Source organism: Mirounga leonina, unplaced genomic scaffold, assembly GCF_011800145.1.
Source record: "Mirounga leonina isolate KUSES-001 unplaced genomic scaffold, KU_Mleo_1.0 Mir_125, whole genome shotgun sequence".
Taxonomy (NCBI): domain Eukaryota; kingdom Metazoa; phylum Chordata; class Mammalia; order Carnivora; family Phocidae; genus Mirounga; species Mirounga leonina.
Window position 1 is genome coordinate 77,053,156 of NW_023270305.1, and position 22,196 is coordinate 77,075,351.

Below are 22,196 nucleotides of genomic sequence, written 5' to 3' on the forward strand. Positions count from 1 at the left end.
TTTTTTCAACTGTAATATATTTTTTTCAAAATTCACATTCACTCTTGAAGGGCATCTTGTTTCTTCTAAGATGAATTATGAATAAAGCTACTATAAGCATTCATGCAGAGGTCTTTGTGTGGACTTAAGTTTTCAACTCAGTTGAGTAAATACTAAGGAGTGTGGCTACTGGATCATATGATGAAGACTATGTTTAACTTTGTAAGAAACTACCAAATTCTAAGTTCTAAGTTCTACCATTTTACATTCCCACCAGCAAAAAAGAAGGGTTTCTGTTGCTCCACATCTCATCAGCATTTGATGTTGCCAGTGTTTTGGATTTTAGTTATTCTAATAGGTGAATAGTGGTATCTCATTATTATTACAATTTCCTTTAATGTAGAGTTTCTTTTCATAAGCTTATTTGCTATCTGTGTATCTTCTTTGGTTGAGTTGTTTGTTTTCTTATTGTTGAGTTTTAAGAGTTCCTTCTTCTTCTAGAAGAAAACATAGGTGGTAAGTTTGACAACACTCTTGGCAATATATTTTTTGGATTTTCTCCAAAGGCAGTGGCAACAAAAGCAAAAGTAAACAAATGAAACTACATCAAACTAAAAAACTTCTATACAGTGGAGGAAACCATCAACAGAATAAAAAGACCACCCTCAGGGCACCTGGGTGGCACAGTCAGTTAAGCGTCTGCCTTAGACTCAGGTCATGATCTCAGGGTCCTGGAATCGAGCCTCGAGTCCCACATCAGGTTCCCTACTCAGTGGGGAGCCTGCTTCTCCCTCTTCTGCTCCCCCTGCTTGTGCTCTCGCTCTCTCTCTCTGTCAAATAAATAAATAAAATCTAAAAAAAAGAGGCCACCTTCTGAGTTGGAGAAGATATTTGCAAATCATATATCCAATAAAGGGCTAATTATCCAAAATATACAAAGGGGCAACTGGGTGACTCAGTTGTTTAAGCGTCTGCCTTCAGCTCAAGTCATGATCCCAGGGTCCTGGGATCGAGCCCCATGTCAGGCTCTCTGCTCAGCAGGGAGTCTGCTTCTCCCTCTCCCTCTCCCTCTGTGCTCTCCCTCTCTCTCCTCTCTCAAATAAATACATAAAAAATTTTCAAAAAGCTTCAGAATATATAAAGAACTTATACAACTCAATAACAAAAAACCAAATAATCTGATTAAAAATGGACAGAGGCTCTGAATAGACATTTTTCCAAAGAAGACATACAAAGGGCAAACTAGCACGTGAAAAGATGTTCAACATCACTAATCACCAGGGAAATGCAAGTCAAAACCACAATGAGCTGTCTCATACTTGTCAGAATAGCTAGTATCAAAAAGACAAGGAATCACAAGCATCGAAGAAGTTATGGAGAAAAGGGGACACTTTTATACTACTGGTGGGAATGTAAGTTGGTGCAACCACCATGGAAAACAGTATGTCAGTTCCCTAAAAAAATTAAAAATAGATCTATCATATTTCACTTCTGAGTATTTATCTAAAGAAAATGAAAACATTAATTCAGAAAGATGTATTCATCCCCATGTTCATTGCAGCATTATTTACAATAGCTGAGATACAGAAACAACCCAAGTGTACATGCATGGATGAATGGATAAAGAAGATATGGTATATATACACAATGAAATACCACTCAGCCATAAAAAGAAGGAAATCTTGCCACTTGCAACTACAAGATGGTCCTTGAGGATATTATGCTAAGTGAAATTAGTCAGACAGAGAAAGACAAGTCCATTTGATTTCACTTATATGTAAAATCTAAAAAACAAAACAAATGAAAAAACAAAACAAAACTCATAGATGCAGAGGACAGATTGGTGTTATCAGAGAAGAAGGAGTTGGGGGTAGGGGATAAAGGTGAAGAGAGTCAATTGTATGGTGACAGATGGTAACTAGACTTACTGTGGTGATCACTTTGTAATGTATACATATATTAAATTATTAGGTTGTACACCTGAAATTAATATACTATTATATACCAATTGTTATTAATTTCTAGTTTCATACTGTCATCATCAGGAAATATATTTGGTATGATTTCACTTTTCTTAAATTTGCTAAGACTTGTTTTGTGACCTAACATATGATTTACCTGGAGAATGTTTTGTGTGTACTTTAGAAGAATGTATATTCTGTTGCTTTAGGATGGAATATTCTATACATGTTTGTTAAGTCCACTTGGTCTGTACTTTTATTTAGGTTATTAATTTCCTGTCTGGATGATCTATTCATTGTTGAAAGTGGGGTATTGAAGTATCCTACTGGTATTGTATTGTTGTTTTCTTTTCCCTTCAGATCTGTTAGTATTTGCTTAATATATTTAGGGGCTACGATGTTGGGTGCTATTGTTGTCTTCTTTTCCCTTCAGATCTGTTAGTATTTGCTTAATATATTTAGGGGCTACAATGTTGGGTGCATATATATTTACAATTTTTATACCCTTTTGATGAATTGACTCCTTTATCATTGTATAATGACTTTCTTTGTCACATGTTATAGTTTCTGACTTGAAGTCAATTTTTTTCTGATATAAATAAAGCTACCTCTGCTCTCTTGTGGTTTCTATTTGGATAGAATATCTTTTTCCATCTCTTCACTTTGTCCCTATGTCCTTAAAGGTAAAGTGAGTCTCTTGTTATTAGTACATAGTTGGGTCTATTTTTTTTTCCTTCCATCCATTCAGCCAGTCTATGCCTTTCAATTGGAGAATTTAGCCCATTTATGTTTAAGGTAATTATTGATAGTAAGACTTACTAATGCTATCTTATTAATTATTTTCTGGCTTTTTGCACTTCCCTTGTTCTTTTGCTGTCTTTCTTTGTGGACTTATGATTTTCTATAGTGGTATGCTTTTTTTTAAAAAAAAGATTTTATTTATTTATTTGATGGAGGGAGAGCGAGTGAATGAGCACAAGCAGGGGGAACAGTAGGCAGAGGGAGAGAGAGAAGCAGGCTCCCCACCAGCTAAGGAGCCCAATGCGGGGCTCGATCCCAGGAACCTGGGATCATGACCTGAGCTGAAGGCAGACGCTTAACTGACTGAGCCACTCAGGCACCTCAGTATGCTTCTTTTTATCTTCTGTGTATCTACTGTAGGTTTTTGTTTTGTGTTTACCATGAGGCTTGTATAAAACATCTTAGAGATATTAGAGTCTATTTCAAGCTGATAAAAGCTTAACTTTGATTGCATACAAAAACTATACCCTTTTATCCCCGCTCATTTCTGTTCTTGATGCCAAATTTACATCTTTTTATATTGTGTACGAATTAACAAATTATTTTAGGTATAGTTATTTTTAATACTTTTGTTCTTTAACCTTTATGCTGGAGTTAAATGGTTAAAACACCACCATCTTACAGTAATGTAGTCTTCTGAATTTAACTATTTACCTATACGATTGTGTTCTGTATTTTCATATGTTTTCATGTTACTTATTAATGTCTTTTATTTCAGCTTGAAAACCTCCTTTCAGCATTTCCTGTAAAGCAGGTCTAGGGGTGATGAAATCCCTTAGCTTTTTTTTTTTTTTAAGCCTTTATCTTTTCTTTATTTCTGAAGTACAACTTTGCTTGGTTGTCCCTTTTCCCTTTCAGCACTTCAAATATAATATTCAACTTTCTTCTGGCCTGCAAAGGTTCTGCCTAGAAATCTGTTTATAGCCTTATGAGAGTTTCCTTATAGGTAAGGATTATTTTTTCTTTTGCTGCTTTTAAAATTTTCCCTTTGTTTTTGATTTTGGATAGTTTTATTATGTGCCTTGGAGTAGAACTCTTTGAATTGAAAATTTTGGAAACCTATGAGTTTCATAAAATTGGATGTCCCCAACTCTCCCCAGATTTGGGGAGTATTCAGCCATGATTCCTTTAAATCAGCTTTCTTTCTTTTTATAACTCTCTTCTCTTTCTGGGACTCCAATAATGTGTAGATTGTTTCTCTTAATGATATCCCATATAGTGTGGTATCCATATTCATGTAGACTTTTTTCACTCTTGTTCATTCTTTTTTCTTTGTTTGCTTCTATCTGGATAACTTCAAATAACCTGTCTTTGACTTCACAGATTCTTTCTTATGCTTGATCAAGCCTAATATTGATGCTCTCTATTGCATTTTTCTTTTCATTCATTGTGTTTTTAGCTCCAGATTTTCTGTTTGCTTCTTTTTTTCATGATTTCTAGCCTCTGTTAAACTTCCCATTTTGTTCATGTATTGTTTCCCTGATTTCATTGAATTGTCTTTCTGTGTTTTCTTGTAGCTCACTGAACTTCCTTAAAACAACTATTTTGAATTCTTCCTCAGGCAAATTGCAGATTTTTGTGTCATTGGGGTTGATTTCTGGAAAATTATTGTGTTTCTTTGGTGGTGTCACGTTTCCTTGATTTTTCATGTTTCTTGAAGTCTTACATTGCTGTCTTTGCATTTGAAGAAGCAGTCACCTCCTTCATTCTTTCCTGACTACCTTCAGGAAAGAAATACTTTCTGTCAGCCCTGCTAGGGATTCTGAGGCTTTCTTAGATATTTTCTTTGTGTATGCCTGCTCCACATTTCTAGTTCCCTCTTAAGATTGTATGCTTTTCCTAGATCTTGTAAAGCCAGCCTGGGTGCTTTCTCTATGGCGTTGCTAAATGCTCAAGTCTATGTATTTTCTCCTAGTCCTGCAGGGTCTGGCTGACTTTCTGTGCCTGCTTACTAATTGTCTGCAAAAACTTGCACTTGTCTCCCTCAGGAGTACACACAGGGAGTGAGCGACAGGGTGGGAGTTCGTATGGGTGAGGCATGTGGAATGTTGGGGGGCCTGTGGGCAAGTTAGGGGATCCACAGGCAAGATGTCCCTAGTGGCTCAAAAGCACGGTTTCTGATGGAATCTGCAAAGTGGTTAGTAGGACCTACATGTCTTAGATGCCCTGCAAGAGCTCTGGCTGCTGTTCTCCCAGCCTATCCCCACCCCAAGGCATGCAGCACACATCAGTATTCTGCATGGGGCAAGAAAGAAATGGGCTTCTTTGGCAGTGTTTTTGCAAAGCTGTGGAACCCAGGTGCTCACTCATATGCCCTAACTTCCCCCGTGGGAGAGAGCTGGACTGAGAATATCTGTCTTGGCATGGAGCTGTGCCACCTTGGGGAAAGGGGATGTGAGTAAAATGGCACTGTTCCTCTAACCCTCTTTGATGTGTCCAATCTTGGATATTTTTTTGTTCCAACAGTGTGCTGGAACTTCTCTGCTGAACTCCTGGACTTCCATAAATATCCTCTCACCTGTGAGTGATTGTTAAAATTGGTGTTCTTTGGGGGGAAGACAGTAGGGAACTCCTATTTTGCCATTTTAGTGATATCACTCTCTTATATCTGCTTAGTCATTTCTAACATTCCCCTATTATAAAGAATGCTGTGATAAGCTGCATTGTGTGGAGCCTTTCTCTACATTAAAGAGTATTTCTCTGGAATATTTCCTAAAATAGAAATTACTAGCTGCAAAGTAAAAGCAGTTTTAATGGTCCTGAGTTATACTGCCAAATTGCTCTCCTGAAAGGTTCTGCAAAATTACAGTTCTGATAGCAAGACACAAGCCTGTTTGTTTCATTTCACTTCCCATCAATGAATATTACCTAAAAACATTTGTTAATTTCATGGGATATATTATGATTTAAAGTTTTGAAACTCTATAGCATCCTATTTGTCCTCACATATATGGGCTTGCATATCACTGCAGCAAGGAGAAAGAATATTTCTCATCTTGCTGTTGTTTAGTAGATATTAAAATGAAAAAAATTCCAACACACTTGTGTTTCTTTTTCTGTGATGTATATAATTATTGGTACACACATTTTCAAAGCAAAATCATTAGCTGATTATCTCAAGATAAACAAACATTCAATCAAATGTCATTAGTATTCACATTGGAAACAAGCAGCATTTTCATTGTGAGCCATCAAGATTGCCCAATCTGTAGGGAAGAGATGAAACAGAGACAATTGCTAAAGGAACTAACAGCACAGCACTTTTAAGGATCCATAAAGAGCACGTAGTTCTGCTTCCTGAACACCTGTTTTCATTTGTGCTTTCAAATTGAAAGAAGTTTATAATAAGCCTTGACAACAGTAAGGGCCATATATGTAAGACAATCATTGCTTTAGCCTGTGGCTTGCCTATAAGAGTTGTGGTTGAGAAATACCATTTTACACTCTGTAATAGGAAGCACTAAGAACTACTTTTCTTTTTTGTGTGTGTTTAGGAGTTCTCCCATGCACCTGTGCATCGGCATTGGCATCTACTTAAACATTTGCCAAATATATGATTTGGGGAAACAAGCTCTAGTAAGAATAAGCATATGCTAATGGTTTGAGGCTAAGGTTTTTGTTTTGTTTTGTTTTAGTAAATCATCTCCTTGAAACTTTAGCACCAATCTCTGGGAAGAAGGAGCCTTGGAGGAGACAGAGCTGAGCCCAGGATGGTCCTCTGGTATGTGGTTGCAAGTTAAGTTCATTGAATCCAAAGCTCTTGCTCTTTCGATACCAGGATGTTTGTCTCTCCTTTCTCAAATAAGGTCCACAGCGAACACTTTACTCACCCTGCTTTCCCTGGTAGCTCAAGGTGCCACTGTAAATTTGATGGGTTCCATAAAATTTCATGGGTTTTATGGCCTCCATCAAAGGACCCTTTTGTGCTCACCCAAAGACAAAATCCAAGTACAAGGAGGAGTGTTGTGAGTGTAGGGCTTTTCATTTCATGGGGACTGCATACATTTGACTGATAAAAATGATGTGGTTTGGGGATTATCTTTGCAAGTGAGAGCAATGCTAGTCACTACCTCTTGGAAAGCCAGTCTGCATCTCCTTTGCCAAGCTCAGAGTTGGTTGCATTCACCTCTGTTCTGGACTTTGTGTCATCTATGGGCATGTACTTGGCCAGCCATTCACCTTGGTCTGAGAGGATATAACTACTGAGCTGGAGGGAGGCCAGGCAGTCAGTTTGGCTCTCTCTAGAAAGAGTGGCAGTATCTTAGACACCTTGATCTTATCATATGACAGATGGAGACAGCTTCTTTAAGAAAGAAAACAATAGGAATAGTGTTAGAATAATTTAAGACTCTGTGCCAGAATTAATGTTGGTCCTGGCTCCATATTAACTTGCTTTTTGTTTTGAGTAGACCCCTTAAACACTCTCTAGGTTTTCTCAAGTTGTCTCAGTTTTCTTACTTGTGCAATAGGGATAAGAACTTGGACAAATCATAAAGTTTTGCTAAATCAAGTGAGATAACAAGTGGGGAAGTACTTTGTAAAATTAAAGCTATATGTGAGTTGGTTGTCTAGATAGCTGTGTTCTCAAATCTTACATTTCTCTTCCCTTTGTCCTATGACTCCTCATTATCCCCTTGCCCCCCAGGTGCATCACAGAATTCTGTCAGAAATGTCAGGCTAAGGTGATTTCCATCCAGAGAGCAGCTTGGAGAAGTCAGCTCCCTGCAGTAAACACTGCAGGTATGAATGTTCTCAGTTCTATAAATGAGCATCTAATTCATGACAGCTCATACCCCTTAACTGCTTTCATCTCTGATAGTCTAGCAAAGAATTACCTTTGCACTGTTTCAGCTGATAGAAAGGAAATTGCTGTTTTGTGGTTATTTGTTTGGAATTAGGCAGCAGAAAAGAAAACATCAGTACCCTGCTAGGCAAGCCATAAAATGGGATTTATCCCTTCAACCTATTGTAAAATTAGAAGACCCAATAAAACGGGGAGCACAGAACACACTTTCCAGAAATAAAAGATAACAGAACATATGGTAAATTGAGTAAATGGTGGGTGGTAGTGTTGTGAGAGCCAAGGAGGAAATTGCAAGAGTGTAGATATTTCAGCAAACTCTTAATTCAGGACCCTGACTGTGCACTGGAAACTTGTTTTCTTTAAGACTACATGGTTCAAAGACAAGTGGTCAAGCTAGATCTTAAAATGAACAAGGCAAGAATGGCCCTTGAATGGACATAGGTTAATTCTTTCCAGCTATCCATTCAACAGCGTTTGGACTTACTTTTAAAAAAACTTGGTATTTTTCCTTTGTCCCTCTACTCCCTTGGGCATCTAGCTAATGGGAGCTCATGTTTGTGTTTTCATCTCAGACTTATTGTTGGCAGAAAGCAGACTTCGAGTGGACCAAGAGTGGGAAGGAGTTGGTTGGGAGCCCTGTGAGCCATAGGGCAGTAAATAGATTGATGCAGCCTGATTGACGTGCTTGGTTCAGTCTGTTGTATAACAGGAGATCCTCAACTATGGAGTTGGAATGCAAGGCTTCTTGAAAAAGATTGATCCTGTGCTTTCCTGAGAAAGAGCAATTAATAGTTCTGGTCAAATCAGTCTCACAAGGCTTTTGTGTAACCTGAGGACTGTCTAGAGGCCTGTGCCCATTTTGAAGGGCATTTTGAAGGACTACTGTTAAACTTTGGTAAAATTTCTAACTTGTATCCTTCCTATCTGGAGAAAGAAAGTAAAATTCTTAAAAAAAAACAAACAAACAAAAAACAAACCACCAACAACAACTTGTTATTTTGAACCAGCTTTAAACTCCCAGAAAAGTCTAATACAAAGAGTTTCCATATATCCCTCACCCAGCTTCCCCTAATGTTAACATTTTATATAACTATAGAACAATTACTAACACCAGGAAATTAACATTAGTAGAATACTTTTAATGAAATGAAGACTATGTGTTTTTTATTTCTCCTTATTCTCCTGTAAACTGTAACTTCTAGGTTGACACTTGTTTTTCATGACCTTGGTGCGTTTGAAGAGTTTTGCTGTTATTTTGCTGGATATCACTCAATTTGGGTTTGTCTGATGATTTTTCCTGAATGGCCTGAGGTTATACACTTTTGTTAAGAATACCAGAGAATGAAGCTGTGGCCTTTCTTAGTGTATAATATCAGGGGGTTCCAGGTGTCAACGTGGTCTAATTACTGGTGATGTTGACCTTGATTACTTGGTGAAGGTGGTTTCTGCTGAGGTTTCTCCATTGTAAGGTTATTACCATTCCTTTTGTAGTTAGTAAATATTTTGGGGAAGATACATAGAAACTGTGCAAATCCTGTTTCTCCTGAAACTCTTGCTCACTAATTTCAGCACCCATCACTGGATCTTTCCTGGAACAAATATTGTTGTAGGGTTTACATAATGGGGATGATCTGTTTCCTTCTACATTTACCAATTGGTGTTTCCTATAAGGGAGGGCTCACCCGTTTCCTCCATTTAGTTATTGATTATATCAATTTTAAAAATTCATATCAGTGAGAACTCAGGGATATTTATTCTATGCCTATGTGTAATAACCTAATACCTTCACTTTCTATTTTGTTCCTCAAATGGTTCCAGCCTTGTGTTTAGGATCTTCTTCAGGTTGGCTCCTGTGGTCTTTCTACAAGCCTCCATCTTTTTTGAGCATTTCCTGATTTTCTGGCACCACAGGATGCTCCAGGCTCATCTTGTATTTTCCTTGCTCTTGTCCTGGAGTTAACTACTTCACAAAGAGCCATGTGTGTGTGTGTGTGTGTGTGTGTGTGTGTGTTTAATTGGTGAAAGTTGGTTAGAAACAAAATCAGAGCACTAAGCGTGTTTATCATTTCTGGGTGTCACTTCTTCTAGATCTCCCAGGAGAGAGTGGGAAAAATTTGTGCATGTGCTAACCCATGCGTATACACACATCTACATCTATCATTTACCTGTATACATATATATATGAAAGCCATGACTTTATATTGATAGTTCAGATTTCCATCCACCAACATGGGTCCCCCTTGGGCTTTCTCCCTTTCCTTAAGTTGTAACTGTTTTCTCTAACCGTGATGAACCTGGTTCTCATTAGCTTCAAAATATTCCTTGTTTGCTCAATTTTAGTATGCGCATGGATTAGTTTCAGATTCACTACCCATACCCCAGTGAGAAACACATTTGCTGATTAGATTACAGCATTTATGTATGGTTCTTTTTGTCTTAATTCCTATAGTATCCAGGCAAGATGCTGCTTTCCAAAGTCACCTAGGTCAGTCTTCCTCTCCCCCCTTCAGTGTGGTTATGGATGGTATTCATTTGGAATATGGCTTTTAAAACAAAACATATGCTCAAGTTCACATGCCAAGGTGAGCGTGCTTGTGAGGGCTTCTGTCTCAACTGGCTTCCTCTTTTCAATCAGATCTGCTACTGCAGCCTTCCCATGTGCACCTACCAGCCTCTTCACCAAGCCTGGGTTTTGTCACACACTACGGTCCTTGTTTGGAGAGCTGCACATGGTCTGGGTTCGTAGGCCTGTTCAGGACTCCTGGACACCCCAGCACGAAGGACCTTTGGCATGTGCCAGAACCCTCCTGCCTCTGCTTTGTGGGGACTGCTCATGCCCAGCTGAAACCCTGACTTAGGCTGGGCCTCTGGGGGTGCCTCAGTATGGGTTGGGGCAGGCCCAAGACATCTCAGGCAATGGTGTGGGGTGGGTTTGTACCTGGGCATCAGGGACCCTTCTGCCTGCCTGTTGTCCTTCAGATTGCTCCAATGTCTATGAGCTTTGTACCTAGGGGCACAGTGTGGGTTTCTCCCTCGTTTCCCTTTGGAGCCCTGAGCAATTTAAAAAAAACTAAGAATCCCCAAACAGCCGGCTAGGAAGCTATGTCCAGTAACCCTGCTTGCAAGAAAGAGGGAGGGCAAAAGCCTCCTGCTGCTGCCCTAGGCCTTCACAGTTGGGGCCAAGGTCACCCTCTGCCTACAGGTCAGCAGGACCAGGGAAGGAAGGCCGAGGAGAAATCCCCTGCAGAGGAAGCCCGGGAGGAGAAGCTGAGTTCTTGGGGAGGTTAAAGGGGAAGAAGTGTGGGAGTGAGGACAACCAGTCTCCAACATGAAAGTGTGGTTGTAAATTCGTTTATATACAACACGACCCAAGTCTACTGTGGTTTCTGGTAGACTTTTCTCTCTTTAGACTTGAAGTTGCTGAGGGCAAAGAGATTTTTTTTTTTTCATTATCTATGTCCTTAGAAAACACATCAGTTGAAGAAACGAAATAAAAAGATGAGTTTTAAGACATAAGTGTCCTTAAGGAAAGGATTACCAGAGTTGGGGTGGTCATGGATGCCTGTGCTGGGCAAGAGGAGCTTCATCTGGATCGCAGAGGTGGGAGAAGGAAGACAAGTAGGTGGGGAGGGAGAACACATTCGGTGGCTAAGGAATTGAATGGACGTGGGGAATGATGGGGAATGAGGTTGGTATAGTTGATTAGGACCAAATCCTGGAGAGAGAGTAGAAGTTGTAATAGTTAGAAATTGGACTCTGTGGTCAAACAGAAGTGTTTGGTTTCATACAAGCTTATATTTGGTGGACTTTTTACTGTTACAATATATGTTCCTATACTTGAGATAGTTAAAATAGTTCTGAGGTTCAGGTGTGTGTGTGTGTGTGTACCTGTCTCTCTCTTTATCTTCTATCTATCTATCTATCTATCTATCTATCTATCTATCTATCTATCTATCCATCCATCTATCATCATCATCTTCCATCACCAATTTATCTGGGGTGGCAGTCAAGTCTATAAAGTTGTAAAGTTTGGAGTCAGTCTGTTAGAGGTTGATTCGTGTCTCCAACACTTCCTCTCTACATGACCTGAGACAGGCCACTTCACCTCTCAGAGTCCCAGTACTCTTGATCTGTAAAGTGGGCCTGGTAACAACAATAGTTGGGCCACAGAGTTGCTGTGTGAGCAGTGTGGTGGGGTACCTGGCTCTGGGAAGGACTAATGTCCTCCAGTGCTGTCATTACCAATGACACCAATTCTGCAGGGAAATGTTGCCTCTTGCTCCCATGTTCAAGCAGGAAGAGTTGATATTTCTGAAAAAAGGAAGCCATGTTTCGGGAAAGTTGATCCCACAGCGTGCGGGATGGGCTAATGTGAGGTGACTGTTTGAGTAGCCAGTTGTGGATACAAATCATGCACACCCGAAAACACAGCGACACAAGAAGATAAACAAGTCCCAGGTGAGTTTAGGTGAGTGGGACAGACAGGGCGAGCCCCTGAGAGGGTGGTGAGGTAAAGAACGGGAGGAGAGAGGAGGCATGAAGAAAGAGGTGAGATCTGAGGTCGGTTCATCCTGAGCCTGACCCTGGTTTTGGTCAAACAAAATATCTTTTACTTATATTTAAGATGGAATTCTGGGAAAGCCTCATGGAAGAGAAAGTGGAAATATCCTATAACACCACCTCCTCCTAGCATTATTCTATGCTTCTTGAGAAAATAGGATTTTCCTTGCCCTTGCCTAGTGCCACTCATTTTGGGATGACAGCAAGCCCTCCTGATGATTTGTTAGCAGCTAGTTAAAAGGTGGGCATTCCCCTGATTCTTGAAGGTAACACTATGGAGGGAAGGTGAAGGTGCATTTTATCCCTTGCACCTACAAGGACGTGGGAAAATATCTCTGGAACAGTATGTATGGGTTTTTATGAACAAATATGGTATTTGGTGAGGTACTGCAGCTGCAGTATTAATTTCTTGGTGACTGAATAAAAACAATAAAACTAAGAAATGTGTAGATGTGTCCAAGCAGAACTGGGCAGGCCTAAGGATGCCCACTTAGCCATGGAGAGCTCTTCACCTGGGACAGGATTGTGACTACATTTGTCATTTGGTTTCACGTGGCTTGGGTGCTTCTCCTTTAAACTGCCCGAGGGTTTCCACGGAGCTAATTACATACCATTTATTAAACAACCATAAGTTATCTGTGTGCATGAATATATGTTATTGCTACCAGAATCTCACCAGAATCCAACCAGAATCTCACTGTAGTGCCTTTCTGATCGGAACTTCAACCTCTTCTGTTGCTGGAGAGAAGTGTCTCTTTTGCTCTTGTTTCTAATCTAATTCTTCTCCCTCTTCCCCCTTATCCTTTGCTTTCTGTGATTCTCGTGTGGAATCAGCACCGCACACAGGCAACTTAGATCTTATAGCAGAGATGATGCCTTAACTGCAAAGACTTCTCCTATCCCACGATCCTATATCTCCCTCCACCTTGGTGGCTGCTCCTTGTATTTCTATCTCATTACATATAATGGGTTGAGTCCTCTCCAAATTCCTATGTTGAAGTCTTAAACCCCCATCACTCAGAATATGACCTTCTTTGGAAATAGGGTCATTGCAGATGTAATTAGTTAAGATGAAGTCATACTAGAGTAGGGTGGGCTCCTAATCCAATATGACCAGAATCACTATAAAAAGGGGAAATTTGGACACACACACACACACACACACACACAGGGGAACTTCATGTGAGCAGGAAGACAGAGACTTGAGTGTTGAATCTATAAGTCAAGTGACACCCATGATTTCCAGCAGAGCACCAGATGGTGGGGGAGAGGCAGGAACAGATTCTCAGATCCTCACCATCCTCAGAAGGAACCAACCCTGCTGACACGTTGATCTCAGACTTTCAGCCTCCAGAATAAGAATTTATTGTGAAACAATGCATTTCTCTTGTTTAAACCATGCAGTTTGTGGTACTGTGTTATGGCAGCCCTTGCAAATGAACCCTCTACAATTCTTTTTTTTAGGGGGGGCATAGTGGGGGAAAAGGGCAAAGGGGAGGGAGAGAGAGAATATTAAGCACGGTCCCCGCCCAGCATGGAGTCTGACTCAGGGCTTGATCTTACCACTCTGAGATCATGACCTGAGCTGAAATCAAGAGTCGGACACTTAATCAACTGAGGCACCCAGGCACCCCAAACCCTCTGCATTTTTATGTGTTCTTCATGTATGCATACATTTCATCCCCTTTCTTATTCCAGAAATGACTTGGATGTTGGTACCAAAGAGTCAGTAAATCTTGAAAAAGAATGATATTGGTGTTATAGAAAGGAAACTGGAGGAAGTAAAGGCAAAAATATGACAATGAACTCATTGTTTCCCTTAACATGTATTATGAATTATATTAATTTGGAATTAAAAAAAGGTATATTGACATTTAAACCTATGAAAAAGCTCATGTCTTCAAAGACTTATTGGTCAAAGTTCTGACTCTAGCAAAAAGCTACCCTGGGAGCTCGGTGAAGGCAGTGGCCCTGTTTGTCTGGTTATTACTGTATCCTTGGTACCAAGTCCATACCTGGCACATAGTTGGTGCATAATACATAGTTATTGAGAGCCTGCTTATCTAGGAAAATGAATTTGGTCATTCGGCAAAATAGAAACCATGTGTTGAAAGCAGATGCTGCCATTTGAGTGAGAAAAATGTTACATTCTAACTTTGATCTGGAAATGTGTATTATTGGTTCCTACCTGACCTTTGGGGGATTATTCATTAAGCATTCACCAAACATCTAGCTACAGAAGGCACACAAAAATAGTATTACATACTTGCTGGCCTCAAGAAGCTTATGATCCAGTTAAGGAAACTAGATTTGAGTGGAGATCTATGGTCATAACATAATAAACTGCCCAAATGTCTCACTGTTGGTAATGCTGTGGGGGTCCAAAGGAGAGACGTGGGTGTGGCCAATGGGGTTCATGGAGAAGGTGGAATGAGGTCTCCCTGAGGTTGTATCTTTTCATGTGTGTCCCCAGGGTACCAGAAAGCCTGGACCTCAAAAAAAGCTTGTTGAATAAATGAATGGGTAAGTATGAGGTTGTTTCCTGGAATTGCTAGGTTTACGGTGGAGATGGAGGGTGGTCAGGGCCGGCCTCATGGGTGTGTTACCCTTACGGTTACACAGGACCCCATGATCTGAAGGGCCCCATGCTTGGTTAATATGCTTCTTGACATCTTGACATTCTTTTTTTTTTTTTTTAAGATTTTATTTATTTGCGAGAGAGAGAATGAGAGACAGAGAGTATGAGAGGGTGGAGGGTCAGAGGGAGAAGCGGACTCCCTGCTGAGCAGGGAGCCTGATGTGGGACTCCATCCCGGGACTCCAGGATCATGACCTGAGCCGAAGGCAGTCGCTTAACCAACTGAGCCACCCAGGTGCCCGACATCTTGACATTCTTTATGACTTTTAAACAAGGGGTCCCCCATTTTCAATTTTCACCAGACCCCACAAATTATGTAGCTGGTCTTTCATGTGCTTAAGTAGCATCCACACTTATAGGGCATGAGGAGGCCAGTGTGAGCATTTGTATGGATGTCATGGAGGAGCAATGAGAGCCTAGGGTGACGGAGTAAGGTGGGTATAGGAAGAATGAAGGCCAGCCTGGGAGCCAGTGTGTTTCATGAATGAGACTTGCTTGAGTGGCACTGTGGTTTTAATAAATAGAATTTTGAATTGTGTTGGGAAAAGACCTAAGCTAATCGGGTTATTGAAAGCTCTTAAGCTCTTCTTGGTAGAAGTAGTCACTGAAGAGGTTGACATGGGTGAGGAGGGATAGCTTCTCCCAAACCTTCATACTTGTTTCACTACCAAGTGTTAACAAGAGAGCAAACCTCAGAAAAAATTCAACCACACATACTGACATGAACTGAACAACCATTCATTAAAAGGCAGGCCCAAAACAAGTGACAAACTTTTCCTATAAGTTTGATGAAAACCCTGGGCTTATCTTTTTGGGGGCTCAGTCCATCACTTACCATCAAGGGTTTATCCAAGATTGGCATGAAATATTGCAGGGCAGGATTCTTTCGCCTTATAGCTGGCATTGGGTGACTGATGGTCAAACACAGGGCAACTTGGGGATAAAGTCTTTGATGTTATCCTAAGGACAAAGGATACAGGCCTCTCTGGGTACTTGCATCCTGTTTACACAAAAATGGACAGTGTCTACAATATTTTGGCTAATTCACATATCTTGAATACCTCTATCTTTACCAATGAGAGCCCGTTTCTAACGTCTATCCTGTTTCAACAGGCCACTATTTTCTCCAATCCAAACTTCTTCCTGACATTCAGAATGATCACTAGAGAAGATAAAAGCATTAGTTGAAATGTGAGACAGGAGCATTTATGGCAGCTGTTTCTAGAATCAGGTAGGTCAGGCTGTTAACCCAGGACTGTGGGTCACCCCAGGACTGTAGTTCTGATGTTTGAATGGTTAGTTAGCTTGAGCTAACACACATAACATCATACTACCTCTTCTGAAGTGTCTTTTTTTTATCCTTTTTAAAAATGATTTTATTTATTTGTCAGAGAGAGAGAGAGCACAAACAGAGGGAGGGGCAGACAGACCAGGCAAGGGAGAAGCAGGGTCCCTGCTGAGCAGGGAGCCTGATGCGGGACTCGATCCCAGGACCCTGGGATCATGACCTGAGCCGAAGGCAGACGCTTAACTGACTGAACCACCCAGGTGCCCCTCTTCTGAAGTGTTTAAAGAGAAAGTGCCAAATCCCAGGACAAATGCTTTGATAGGTCCTGCCAGTTCAGTGCAGTCCAGACCACTCCCTATTGTGCTTCACCCTGGGGTTTCTGTCATTTGTGCCCCATTTGGATCCTGTACCCTGTAATTCTGTGGGTGCTCGTGAGGAAAGCCAGGTGAGGGAGCTTAGAGCTGACTCAGTACCTGACACTGGCAAGCCATGCTAAAATTGAAACGTAGGGGAGCTCATGGAAGGTGAAGAGATGCACACTCCCACGATAGGATTAATGCCCCAAATCCGCCATTACTGGCTGTGTGCATCCGGCTGCTACTTCATCTCCCCAGAGTGGGGTGTCCTCATCTATAAAATGTATAGACAGGATGAGATGTTCTTCTTTAAAAATTATTTATTTATTTGACAGAGAGACAGTGAGAGAGGGAACACAAGCAGGGGGAGTGGGAGAGGGAGAAGCAGGCTTCCCACTGAGCAGGGAGCCTGATGCGGGGCTCAATCCCAGGACCCTGAGATCATGACCTGAGCCGAAGGCAGACACCCAACTGACTGAGCCACCCAGGCGCCCCTGGATGAGATGTTCTGTAAGGACTCTTTTAACTACCCCAAATTACTTTTCCATATTCTACTGTGTGGACCCAGGCAGCATAGACTCTTTGTGGAAGGAACATGGGCAAAAATTCTAAGTGGAAAGACACATGAGATTTTTAAAAATTTGCAAACAAATTATCTGTAAAAATGCCCCTCACAGTGTGGAACCACTCACTGGTTTCTTGAATCCTACCCGTGACTTAGTGCTATAATGGACATTGCTGTGTGGTACATTTCATCCTATTTATTTATGCATACATACATTTATTAGACTGCCCACCTCAGATAGGATTTAAGGTAAAATTCTTCCACTTTCCCTCTTCCTAATGTTTTCATAATTTTCATGCAGAGCACTAGGTGGCGATGTTGTGTTTTTAAAATCACTTTTCTTTTTCCACACTATTGGTGAGATACTACTTAAAAATAACTATATTTTCCATTTTAGCTCATCTTGAAATCATACTTCCTCATTGTTTAAAATGTGATAAGAACCCTTCATTCTTAAGCTCAGAGGCATTACAAATTTTTGCTGTTGTTGTTCTTCAAGATAACAATCCTAGTAGCTAAGTCAAGTAAAATTAAATAAAATCTATTCTATGGTATAAAAGGAATATGAACTTTCCCTGAAAAGGGAATTTAGACTTCATCCTGAAAGTAGTTAGAGAATTGACAGATTCCATATTCTCTATGGAGAAGAGTGTCAAACCCAGTTTTAATCTTTTTTCAGTGTATCTGTTTTCAGAGAGAGGGAGTGGGAGAGAGGGAAAGAGAGAGAGAGAGAGAGAGAGAGAGAACCACAAACCTATTTTAGAAAGCAAAGACTATTTTATTTTTTATTTTTTAAAGATTTTATTTATTTATTTGACAGAGACAGAGAGAGGGAACACAGGCAGGGGGAGTGGGAGAGGGAGAAGCAGACTCCCCGCTGAGCAGGGAGCCCAATGCAGGACTCAATCCCAGGACCCCGGGATCATGACCTGAGCCGAAGGCAGACGCTTAACGACTGAGCCACCCAGGCGCCCCGCAAAGACCATGTTAGGTCATCATCATAATATAATTTTTGGAAAGGAAAGACGTTAATCTATCTGAAAGATAACTCTTTGCAAATAAGGAAAATCACCCAGGGCATTGCTTTCCACAGTGAGAGTGAAACCAGAAAGAAAGAGTACATTAGACCCAGAATTTTCTGCGGCATGATAATGAAGAGTATGGACTCACCTCTCCCACAGACACTGTTTCTAGAAACTACCACTTTAGGGGGAAAGTTATTTGTTTTTTTTTTTTTTTTTTATTTATTTATTTTTTGTTTTTTGTTTTGTTTTTTTTTTGAAAGTTATTTGTATGTTTAATAATCTGAGACTGGTTTTCTACAAGTACTGACATTGGGCAAGTCAGGGGTGGGGTGGGGAGGGAAGATGGATAATGGGGTACTAGTCTTATTCGCTCAGTTATTTATGTTGCAAATCCTCACTTACTGATACACCCAATATACCAGGCTACAAACTCTGCAAGTGACTTAATCCTGTAATAGGTACTTTTAAAACTGCTCTGGCTTAAATGTCAGAAATTCCCCAGAGACATAAAGATGAGTATGAATATTGAAATTTGGCTTTGATCTGATTTTCCAGACTTGCTTACTTTGTAGATGTAAAGTCTAGGTAAGCATAAATAATCTCATTTACTTGGTCTAATTGGACAAGTAAAGACTGAAGTGATGTCAGAATCGACTGTGCTAGACACTAGTCACCACAATATTTGAAATAACGAAGCTTTGTTTCATGCATATATGAATTTAGAATTTTTGTTAGATTTGCTAGATGTTGAGATTATTATGTCATATGTCCATATGAATTTATATGTATTCCTCTAAATCGATTGTCCTAGAACCAGCATCTATGAAAGAGGTAAGTCCTTTCACTGATATTATAAGAGAAAACACACAATGCACAGAACAGGTGACTATCCAGCCCCAAATGTCAATAGTGCTGTAGTTGGAGAAATCCTGGCTTAGGAAGAAATTCCTGATGGTGGAGCTCGGTCCCCTCTGGTCTGGGTTAATATTGTGAGGTGATAACAGGATATCTGGGTCTCCGGGAAGCACATTTCTGTAATGAAATGATACACAATGTTCATACTCTTTGCTCCTGTTTATCGTTGTGTCCACAAGAAATGAAAGCTCCTAGCTTTTTAGGGATTTTGGAAGGCTATTGTAGAAGACTTCAGTGATCTTTTTAAGAAAATTATACAAACTAACCACTGTATACTACTAGTGCTATGTGATGGTTCTAGCATAGTGCAAACTGTCATTCTGAATGAGTCTGTTAGAAATAATTCATGTCTTATTAGCATATGAAACAAGAGAGAAGTGTTTTTTTTAAACCAATGTTCAGTTGAAGAGGTACTGGGAAGCAGGCTCTGGGGATAGGCTGGGGAGTAACAATACACTCACTGACTTCAGAAAACCAACAGTCCTAGGACAAAGACAACTGTGAATCAAATCATGACCTGAATCAGTGTAAAATTGCAGTGGGCTGGGTGCCGTGCAGGAGAGGAAACTGGTCTCCAGGAGCGGAAGGTAGAGAGGTGTCGGGTGGAGGTCACTGAGCAGGTCAAGGAGGTCAAGAAGGCCGGCATCATCAGGGGAGGGATGAGAGAGTCACTGGAAGGTAGAGTGGGGAAGGCAGAAGGAGGAAGCCGGGTTAGGAGTTTAGATCTTTATCATAAGAGTAGTAAGAAGCATTAATTAATCAGAAGCATGAGATAATCAGTTTTTCTTTTTTTTAAAAAATCACGCTGGTTGGAGGATGGAAAATGGATGGCATGAAAATAATTATACTGTTCTTATTCCCATTATCCAGGTGATATCCAGTGTCTCTCCCCAGTCCCCAGTCGCACGAAGGAGAGGCCTTGCCTGTACGATCCTGAGCTGTAGACAGGCTTCTTAACTGGGTTGATGTACCGAACCAATGTGAAAATTCTTAAAGTGATATCCCGAAGGTGGGGTGAGGTCTGAGTTGGAGCAATTGGTCTAAAACCAAAAATCCATGCATACAGATAAAAAGAATAAACCAAGATGGGAACTAAGGCAGGAAATTCAATGTTGGAGAAACACACAAGTACTAGCAAGGGAGAGCCTGGAAGGATCCTCAGACCATGGCAGGCAGGCTTCCTGTGACTTTTTCTGGATACAGCAGAGCAGGTACCTTCCCCAGATGACCTCTCTCCCTTATGAAGCGGGGGAGCCAGGGTATCCTCGGGTTCGATCAACAAATTCTCTTATGGAGCTCTTGCACATTTCTGATGTAGAAATGTGAATTTCCCAAATCACCATTCCAGTGGGCATTTCCCCGTGGTGTACCAATGCGGGACCTCCATGGTATCACCAGGAATCCAGTAGTCTTTGTTTAAGATTTTCTGGATCCGCTGCTAGGCCAGGCTGCTGGAGTGCATGGTGGAATAGGGGATCTTAGCAGGTTGGGAGAGGCAGGCAGTTGGCAAAGACATGGCAAATGCCCGTGGAAGGGGCAGTGGCATAGAGAGGCCAGAGGATTGATGACCTTGTTATCTCAGAGGTTTTATGTAAAGGAATAGCACAAGAATGGATTTCTCCACCACTGTAATGTGGTCTCATCCTAGTTCTAATATTTAGGGTTTTCTCCTCTTTTTATACAGTTCTGTGTTTTTGATAATCCAGGCCCCACACTCTACTTTTTGTTTTATTTATTTTTTTTGGAAAGACACTGAGTGTCCTGGGCTATCAACTCGGGGCTGTCCTCTCGAGCAGGGACACCGTGCCGCACATGCACATGAGGCATCATGCACACACAATGAAGTCTCTGTGAATGATGCCTCCTGGCGTTGTTCTGTGCACAAACCACACAGCCACACATGGCAACTCTGCTTCTGGGGCCCTCTGGTGGAACTCAGGAAACCAGAAAGCACGTCTGGGGTCCTGCTGGGTGGCCCACAGGGGATGTGCTGACAGTTGTTGCCAGCAGCCCCCTCACCTCCTGCAGTGATGGGAAGAACACAGGAGTCTACCTCTGAGTGATGAACTCAGGCAAATGAAGGGCTGAGCGGCAGGCTTGATTTCCTTCTGCTCCCTGGAAGGTGGAGGTCATCTCACTGCTCAGTGTGGGTCTCTCTCTGCTCCCCTAGATCCTGTCTGTCCCCTCATCTCAGCCCCTAACGTCTACCCACATTGCTCCCAACACCTCCTCTCTCACCACCTCCTCTATGCAGCCCTCATCTGGTCTTCCTGGGAAGGGGGAGCTCTTGCTTCTCCCTCTGCTCTGTTTACATTACTTTTTATGGCACATAGTCTCTGCTCTTCTCAGGGATTTACTCTTTGATCATTTTTGATAATTTGGATCATCATATCCTCTAGTTTATGATTGAGATTCACATTTGGAAATTTAAAAACAGAACATTAACCACGCCTTGCTCTTTGCATTCCTTTTATAATGCAGTGCTTTCTGACTGATGAAGCAAATAGTCAGAAACTGTGGGAAAGAAAGAAACATACAAAAAGCCATATACCAGTAGGGTATCTTTCTGTATTCTTTGGTTAATCGCTTGGTTCTCTAACTCCCACCATGAGTTCTGGAGGGTGGGGGCTGTGTCGGCCCTGGTCACTGTGGTTTACCTAACTCCTGGCACAGTGTCCCACACAAAACAGGCACTGGGTAAATACTTGGGGCGTAAATAAGCAGACATATTCATTTTTGTGGACATTGTTTGGTATCGATTGGGGTTATTCTCAGCTGTTGTCACAGAACGGTTACTGCAGAGGCTTAATCAAATAGGCAGCTACTTTTTCTCCTTTGCAGTCTGGAGGCAGGCGCATGGAGCCCCAAAAGTGGCCAACAAGGAAACTGTTCTATTTCCCGGCTTGGTTCTTTGCACTCGGCTTTCCAATGCAGGATTGCAAGACGATTGTGCCACGCCCCCAGGTGGGATGAAGAAGGAGGTCAAGGGGCAATACAAGATGATTCTGTATCTTTTTACTGGAAATAAAGTAGCTTGCTCAGAAGCTTCACTAAGATCTCTGTAACAAACTAGGACATGGCATCCTTTGCAACAAGGAGGCCGAGACCAGATTTCTTTTAATATGACCATAGAGTAACCTGTATTCTCTGGGTGTCGGCAAAGAGCTTCTTAGAGTGCCCATGTTGTATGTACATTAAATACCCTATTTTTTCCCCATGTGCCTAAAAATAATTTCCTTATATTATTTGCTAACAAAAGGAATTTTATAAACATAACTCCCAGCATGGTATTTTTGAGAAGCTT